This window comes from Meles meles, chromosome 3 (assembly GCF_922984935.1).
Source record: "Meles meles chromosome 3, mMelMel3.1 paternal haplotype, whole genome shotgun sequence".
NCBI classification, from domain to species: domain Eukaryota; kingdom Metazoa; phylum Chordata; class Mammalia; order Carnivora; family Mustelidae; genus Meles; species Meles meles.
The window spans coordinates 36239957-36249031 of NC_060068.1; the positions used below are offsets into that span (position 1 = coordinate 36239957).

The 9075-nt window shown below is 43.8% G+C and overlaps 1 pseudogene; it reads right to left on the bottom strand.

The window, feature by feature from the left end:
* Positions 1-3315: 3315 nt before the first annotated feature.
* On the bottom strand, positions 3316-4451 carry LOC123938669 (annotated as a pseudogene).
* Positions 4452-9075: the final 4624 nt, after the last annotated feature.

Here is a 9075-nt window from a genome sequence, read left to right on the forward strand (position 1 = left end):
GTAATATTCCACTGTGCATGCATGTGTGCGTGTGTGTGTGTGTGTGTGTGTGTGTGTGTCTTTATCCATTCATCTATTAATGGACACTTAGGTTTCTTCTGTATCTTGGCTATTGTATATTGTGCTGCAGTAAACATAGGGGTATGCCATCTTTCTGAATTAGTGTTTTCATTTCTTCTGGTAAATACCCAGTAGTAGATTTACGATCATAGGGTAGTTCAGCTTTTAATTTTTGAGGGACCTCTGTACTGTATGCCAGCTCACATTTCTACTAGTAGTGCACCAGGTTCCTTTTTCTCCACATCTTTGCCAACATTATTTCTTATGTTTTTCATGTTAGCTGTTCTGACAGGTGTGAAGTGGTACCTCATTGTGGTTTTGATGAGCATTTTCCTGATGTATAATGTTGAGCATTTTTTTATGTGTCTGTTGGCCGTCTGTAAAGACATCATTTAAAATACTTTTCCTCTTCTTAAGAATCTAAGTTAATTTCAATAAGATTTGAGAGAACAAATTGAAGCATTTCACATTTATTTCTAAATATTTTCAAAAGAATTTCTTATAGAGTCATACAAATTTGGAATCAGAAGTAACCTCAGCAATCATGGTCTACGTGGGTTATTTCTTGCTGTTTTTGGTAAAGCATCTGAATTTCCATTTGGGGATCCATCTCCCTCAGCTCTCCACTCAAGTCGTTTTGGGGGGAGTTGACTTTCTTTCTCTTGGGCTCCAGGGGTGAGTACAGAGCTCAGGTCGCTTGCCTTAAGTGTTGTGAAAGATTTCTTCTTGTCCCCGAACTTGAACTTGGGAGAGTTGGATGGAAGCAGCTAGCAGCCATCTCGCTCCAAGCTGGAGCCTGACAGTGAAGCCGTGGAGAAAGGCTGAGCCAGGGAATGGGAAGAAACCAGGTCCTGGTAATAGATGAGGCAGTACCTAGAGCCATTCGGACTCCTGGACATTTTAGTTCCATGAGACAAGAAATAGCCCTCCTCGTTCTGCAGTGCTTGTGTGTGTACACACACACACACACACACACACATTTTGTTTTTTTCCGAGCCAATTTGATTTGGACTTTACTCCACTGGTAATGGAGAGGTTTTTCCTTTCAGCTGATAGACAAGGACACTCAGACTCAGGGACGGGAAGAGATCTGGCCGGGATTCCTTGGTGAGCAGAGTCACGACAGAGCTGGGACTAGGACCAGGGCCCTGAATCAGACTGTGTGTTTTTACCATGCTCGGAGCTGGGTGAGCATCTAAGTGGTTTTGGACGAGCCCAAACTGGCTTCATTCAGCTCAGACCACAGGCAGAGGAGAGGTCATAGTTAAATACAGGGTTGTGAGCATTCCAGACGAGGGGTAAAATTGACTGTCATGTAGATCAGGATGTTGAAGTTGAAACAGTATTTTAGAAATAATGACATAGCCATCGAGATAGGTCAGGTGCATGGTAACAACTGGGCCACAGATGCAAGGATGGTGGAAATATATGGAGATTCCTTAACCCCAGCAGATGTAGGTATAGTAGAGTAAGTGTCCTGTTCTTTGCAAAATATGGAACACAGAAACGTCATGTTCTTTGTACGCATTTGAGGAAAAAACCCAACTAGTGTTATATGGTTATCAGCAAAAAAAAAAAAAAAAAAAAGTGCTACCAAGGTGCCAAATTTGGTCAAAGAATTCAGGATACTGTGGAACTATCACACCCTAACCATCCCCTGCTATCCCCCACACCCCCACGCACATACGGTGTAGAAAATGATTATTCTGGAACTCACTGGAAATCTGGATACACTCAAAGAGAGAATAAAGGAGTGTGGGGTTGATTCTATTTAAACGTGTAAAAATAATCTGCTTGTGTTCAAGAAACTCTGGGTGTGACCACCTCTGTTGCTGCTGGTTATTTAAAGTCAACATTGCAGATTGGCTTTACTCTGCCCCCGGCCACTCCTAACCTTGGCAGGGCCCAAGGCGGAAGTGGAAAGGGAGGCCTAATACCATATTTTAAGAAGTTAGAATTCATCAATTAAGACAACTGTGAAAAGTGTGGGGCGTGTTCTACCATTCTACCCTGGTATGAAGGTGGGAGCCAGGTTCAATGTTGAATTGTGAGACTCCGGGGAGTCGGGTGCTGGAATGTGGCCTCATGAGGCCCTTCATCCATGGCTCCCGGCTCTCCAGCATTGAGCCCAGCCCCTAGCCCATGCACTGTGTTGTCCCATCTCCAACCCCGTCTTTTGTTGGGGACGGTTGTCTCACACACACATATGGACACCCGGTCTGTGTATCTAAGCGCTGTCCTCCAAAGCACTCTTGGAATGCCACTTTGGCCAAGAGGTATATTTGGAGGCATGGTTTCCCCTTAGGGGGACAGTTCGAGGAAGAGGTCTATGCAGTCCCTGGAAGCAGGTTCGGGCAGAAGGATCTCTGGATCCAGTGGAAGAAGAACATAGTCTTGGAGGAAGGGGACCTGTCCTTGGCACCTGTCCTTGGCCATGGCTTCCTAGCCCTGAGGAAGGGCAGGGCCAGTGCATGGAGTCCCTCTGGCCTGGACCTTTGCTGATGCTGGCTTTGCGTCCTCACTCTCCACTCTCTGGTTCTGTAAGACCCGGATCTTGGACAGGGGGACGGAGACCACCTGGCAGGGCTTGTGAGTTGAATGGGAATCGTGGCAATGCCAACAGCCTGCGGTTACAACTAAGCCTCTCTTTTGTTTCTAAGGATCATGAGAGAGGTTGGAAGGGAAGGAGAAAATGGATTGACGACATTGACATTGACATGTTGCTGCTTCTGATTTGCACGATCTCTTCTCTTTCTGATATAGGTTCTCTGTGGTTAAACCAGTGCACCGGGCAGCATCCTTCCAGGGTCTTCTTACTGTGTTTGCATCTCACCTAGCTACCCGGCCCAGTGACTTCCTTCAGCTGCTAAACCCTCACCTTTGAAGTGTCCCTCCTGATGCTCCCCCCATCTGCATTTTCTGTGACCTTTGCCTTTCCTTTGGTGATCTTTGGATCGCAGCCATAGCTGCCATCCTCTTGGGCTATGTGCTGTTCTACCCTGTTCCACTACCTTCTCATATGCGGAGGAGTCCCTGGACTTCCTTCTACAGCCCCACATCCCAGCCCTGGATGGCCCCACCCAATCCCACTAATTCTTTTTTTTTTATTTATCAAAATAAATGTATTAAATGTATTCAAAGACCACGTCAAAGTTTAGCTGCCTTCAGGACAGTTTTTGGCACTCATCATGGACAATGTAGTTTCCTACATGACAGCACTCACTCTATTACACCACTTAATTCAAATGCAGACCGTTTCAGTTTTAGTGTTACATGAGACAACAGTACTGATGATCTGTAGTCATAAGAACTTCAACACCCTTGCACACAGTAAACATGTTAACATTACTTCCTGCTAAATAACTAAAACTAAAACCACTATGTGGTAACATGGACTGATTTAGGGAAAGATATACAGCCAGCTAGCTAAGGCCACATAATCCCAGACCTATTGATTTTTAAATGCTTTTGGACCAACAGTATCACATCATACCTTGGGGTCTCACATTCCTATTTCCGCCTTCCCAGTGTGAGACACACCATGTAGACCACTTTCTCCCTGTGTCCTGGACACAGCTATGGAAGCTGTCCCAATACAAGTTTCTCCTAGACAGTTACCACCTTCCTGATGCACTAACTCTGAATCAATAGTTCTGAGTGATGTTTCCTGAACACCCAGGCTAAATTCAAGGTCAGTCTTTTTGGCAGGTCACAGCCTTTCCCCTTAGGAAAAACAATGAAATGGCCTCCACTTTTGGGCTCCCTTTCTCATCTCATGTGGCATGGAGCTCAGTGGTGATCTGAGGCTTTTCACACAAGTCCTGGTAAAATCCTGACTCCAAGAAACGGGGATAAGAGTTGTTCTCCATCAAGCTGTAGACCCTCTTCTGGGCAGTTGTAAAGCAGCCACTTGTAGCTTCTTGTATATTTTGAGCAATCAGAGTTTTGGTTTGAAAGTCTATGTTTATCTCTTTTGGAGCTTCTTTTTCTATGAAATCAGTATATATTTTCCTTGCTTTGGAGGACAGTTTTTGGGGTGACTTGGTTTTTTTGAAGTCTTCACAGGCCAGCCCTGAATGCAGCAAGACCATATTTACTGGCTAGCAGCTCATCAAATGCTTCTGACCACAGTTGTGCTTCCTCAGGGGAAGGCTTGATGAACGTTTGCTGTTTGCTTTTCTTGCCATTTTTGGGCTTCCTAGGAGAGGATGAATTTTGCAAGAAGTAGCTCAAACGGGTCTTCCAATCTTTTAATAGGGTCCGCTTCATTTTTTTCCCGCTTCTCCTCGCTCTTGGGGCTGTTGCCGGAGCTCTTGTCCATGGATCCGCAGTCGTGCTGGACAGCCAGGAACATGGCACTTTGCATTATCCTCCTCCTGATAGGGCCGCAGATGTTTCAATCCCACTAATTCTTAAAGATTTTTTGCTTTTTTTTATTTGACGGAGAGAGAGAGAGAAGGAGAAAGAGAGAGAACATAGGCAGGAGGGGGAGCAGCAGCAGGAGAGGGAGAGTCAGACTCCCCGCTGAGCAGAGAGCCTGACACGGGGCTCGATCCCACGACCTCCGGATCATGACCTGAGCCAAAAGCAGACGCGTAGCTGAGTGAGCCACCCAGGCGCCCCCGGTCCCACTAGTTCAAACCAGCTTTTAGTTTGAGTTCAGTCTCCCGGCTGAAGCATAACATATGCATTTATAGATGTAGACACATACATACACTTGCAGAAAAAGACGTTGGAAATCATCTCTAAGATTATTTAAGCATCCTTTGGCCCAGATTTCCAGTTTATAGAACAGGAACGTGAGCCCCATCGATGTGTTGTGAAGCGTCACACAGCACGCCAGGGACATAGCTGAGACCCACAGCCAGGCCTTCTGACCCCTTCTCCACTGTGACACCCCCATCATGTAGATTTTCCCTCTCTCTCCCAACTTATAATTCCTAGAACTAACAAAATATAAGAAAATCCATTTAGCACTGTACTTCTTGTCTGTTCCCTTCCTCCCTTCCTTCCTTCCTTCCTTCCTTCCTTCCCTTCCCTTCCTTCCTTCCTTCCTTCCTTCCTTCCTTCCTTCCTTCCTTTTTTAAATATTAATTTATTTATTTGGGGGTGTATGTGCAGGGGCAGGGGCAGAGGGAGGGGCAAGGACCCTGAGATCATGACCTGAGCCAAGGCAGACGCTCAAGGAACTGAGCCACGCAGATGCCCCATCTTCCTTTATTTCTTTTTTAAATTTGTTCAGGTTTCTCTTCTTATGGTATCTTCTGGTCTACCCACACTAAGACAGATATGTGACTTCGTTCACATTCAATTCTCTTTCCTCCTAGTTTTGACCTGAGAAGAAAAGAAGATAATGTTCTTTTTTTTTTTTTTTTCAATTTCAGAAGCCAATCTGTGAGTCTAGGACAGGGACGTAATAGGATAATTGAGCTTTTTGCTTCTTGTTGACACCAGAAGCTGGGAACACGGTGAAAAGGTGAATTGATGCCTAGTCTTCGAATGCATTCCCCAATGAGCTAATCAATCACATCGAGGCTGTCTAAGGTCAACGTTAATTCTTGCGTGTTTCCTAACCCAACATTGCAACACACGTACACACGTGTGCACACGTGTGAACCATATAGAAATGATTTATAATCTTTTTATGAATAGCCAGACCATCTTGCAGAAGAATTCTGTGTTCTAGGGCTGAGAGCCATTCACTGCATGTGGGTAGTAGTTTCTAGCCCAATTCAGTTCCTAGTGTGTGCATGTGTGTGAAAGATGAAATATTGGAAAAGGTACAGAACTTAATATGTCATTTATTCAAATCAGCCAATTAGGAAAGATTTTGTTCTCTGCCTCCCATGTGACTCGGTGTTGTCCCTATTCTGTGAACTTTGTCAGATTTGTTTTGGTCCTCCTGGGAGTTGCAATCTGGTTCGTTCTTGTCTGAGTCTCCTTTTGCTGATACATCATAGGCATTGAAGAAATGAAATTGGTAAATAAACACGTGAAAAATTCAGTTAATAAACCCAGTCTGTGGCTAAGATGAAATATTTACTGCCAACACCGTATATCACTTGGTAAACTCATTAGTGAGGCAGTCACTGTAAAGAGAATTAATGTAATTTCCAAATTTAGAGAGAGTGTGAGCGGAAGAATGAAGACAGGCTCATTTTTTCCTTTACTCTTTATATAATTCTGGGAAAATGGAGTGGAAAAATTGTTCCTGCTCTAAATCTCATTTCAAAGGTTGTAGGTTGCATGTGTTCACAATTTGCGTCTTTGTAGAACTTGACGAAGTACTGGACACACGAGGGGGGGACTGCAGTCTGTTCTTGGCACAACATCTGTTCAATAGATCTTCATGCCTTGTTGCCCTCATCAAAGTGAATGCTGACATTTACTGAATGCCTGTGTGTATTACATATAGCATTTAATGTAATCACAGTAACCCCACTGGGATGTGAATGGGGGGGTGCAAATTAAGTTGTGTTGGACCACATAACTGAAGAGTGAAAGATCCAGTACTTAGGCCTTGGTCTTCCTGCTGAGTGCACGCCTCATGCATCAAATAGTCCCACTTCTTTAGAAGTCTGAGTTGAGTGATGCTCTCAGTTGTCTGATAACACTCTTAACTTCATTTTATTCCTCTGTCAATACTCGTTTCATTTCAACAGAATCTTCTATTGGGTCTTCATTGGAAAGGAGAAAAAAACTGGGTATACATTAGGTGTAATTTTTTTTCCCCATAGTGTTCAAAATCCTCGAAATGTTCTTTAGACCAAACAGTTTTCAGTAAAGGCCAACTTCTGGAACCTTCTGAGAGTTCCACACTAGGAAAAGAGCTTAACCTTGAAATAGGACCGTGTCATGCATTTTTAGTCTAATAGAGGCCCCTAAATGCCTGGTGATAAACACAGGTAATCATAACAGTTAGCATACTGAACTTTCTACCAGGCATTATACTCTGCGTTTTATGTCAGTAACAATTAGAGCAACATTGTTTGAATATTTATTAGGTGAAGGATACTGTGTTTTGCATATATTATCTTCTACTTTTTCAGAGTATTTCAGGGAGGTAGAAATACATTATTTCCAAAAGAAAAGAAATATATTATCTCCATTTTACATAGGAGAAAATTGATCTTCACGGACGGAGGTCGAGTTGCCTAAAATCACATGGCTGGTTAGGAGCGAGCCTAGAATTGATTTTTTAACGACGTGGTTTTTCAAAAACTGGAACATTGCATGGATACTCCCGGAAGTGTCTTCTAAAAAGGAAGGGAATCATCCTCTTGAATGCTGTTTACCAGAATGAAAGCTGAGAAATGAGCCCCTCTCCTTCCCAGATAATTTCTGAGCATGCTTCCCACGTGAGAAGCTCTCTGCCTGAGAAGGGCCTGGGAGGAGGATACTCTGACACCACATTGCTCTAAAGGAGCTTACTGAATGTTTGGTAGAGATTGGAGAAGCCCACGATAACATAACAACGTTACAACATAGATGGGACCCATGGGGAGCTGAGACAGAACACAAGGGTCTTGCTCAATTTTGTGTCTCTTACTGGCATCCCACAGAAGAGGAATTAAAACAATTTTGTTTTTTTGGTGTGGGTGAAACAAAATGGCAAAAGCTTTGCCAACCAGATTCGGATGCTTATTAAACATTTTTCTGGATGAATAAAAAGAGTGCTAAAATCTTTACAAGCCAGCCTTGGGAAAAGGAAATGGGAACTGGCGGGAAGAAAGGAGGTAGAATGGTGGGGAATGGTCGTGGAGGGAACAGCTACCTGTCCCACTTTTATATTTATTTATATTATATGTAATATAAATAAATATATATTTTTGAAGTTTTAAAAAATGATTTTATTTATTTGAGAGATAGAGAATGAGAGAGAGCATTACAGGGGAGAGGTCAGAGGGAGAAGCAGGCTCCCCACTGAGCAGGAAGCCTGATGCAAGACTCCATCCTGGGACTCCAGGATCATGACCTGAGCCAGAGACAGCCCCTCAACCAACTGAGCCACCCAGGCTCCCTCTCCCCCTCCTTTTTTTAAGTGGGCTCCATGCCCAACATGGAGGGCTTGAACTCGCAACCCTGAGGTCAGGATCTGAGAACTCCTGAGATCAAGAGTTGGACGCCCAATCAACTGAGCCACTGAGGTGTCTGTAAGGGTAGTTTTATTTTGAAGTAATCTTTACACCCAATGTGGGGCTCAAACTCACAACCCTGAGATCAAGAGTTGTATATTCCACCCACTGAGCCAGCCCGAGGCCCCTCTGTTGGGCCCATTTTAGAAGCAACAAAGATAACAGGAAACAGTCCCTGTTTTCTCAGAAGGGCCCAGTTCCTGTGAGCAGGAGACGGCAGCCCTTAGTGTCTCCCACAGGAACCCTAAAGCATGACTTAACCGGAAACTGAAGATGTTCACGATTGAGCTACCGTTGCCTTGGCTACTTTTTGTTTCTTTTTCATCTGACTAACAAATAACGACTTATATAGATCTAATTCTCTTCTTGATCCTCTATAAATCAAACTGAGAATTTTAAGGACGGCGATAAAGAGGAAATGGAGTTCTGAGTCTTTAGTTCACTACCTTAAGGTCTGGGAGACGTGGGCAAGCAGCATGTTGTTTTGGGTGGAGTCATCTGTACGCCTGGAAGTTGGGTTGACATAATTAAGCTCGCACATATGTGCGTAAGTGTGTATATAAATATATCTCAATTCTCTCTGGTGTCTAACTAGCTATCAATATGCTTTATATATAGATAGATTTGGGGAGTTCCCAAGGCTTATTGATTCTAAGTTCTATAACGTCCAAGTTAGTGCTATAAATTACTTTGCCTCATCTTTATGTAAAAATTTTCCACTTGAAGGCGAACCATAAGAGACTATGGACTCTGAAAAACAACCTGAGGGTTTTGAAGGGTCAGGGGTGGGAGGTTGGGGGAACAGGTGGTGGGTAATGGGGAGGGCACGTTTTGCATGGAGCACTGGGTGTTGTGCAAAAAGAATGAATACTGTTACGCT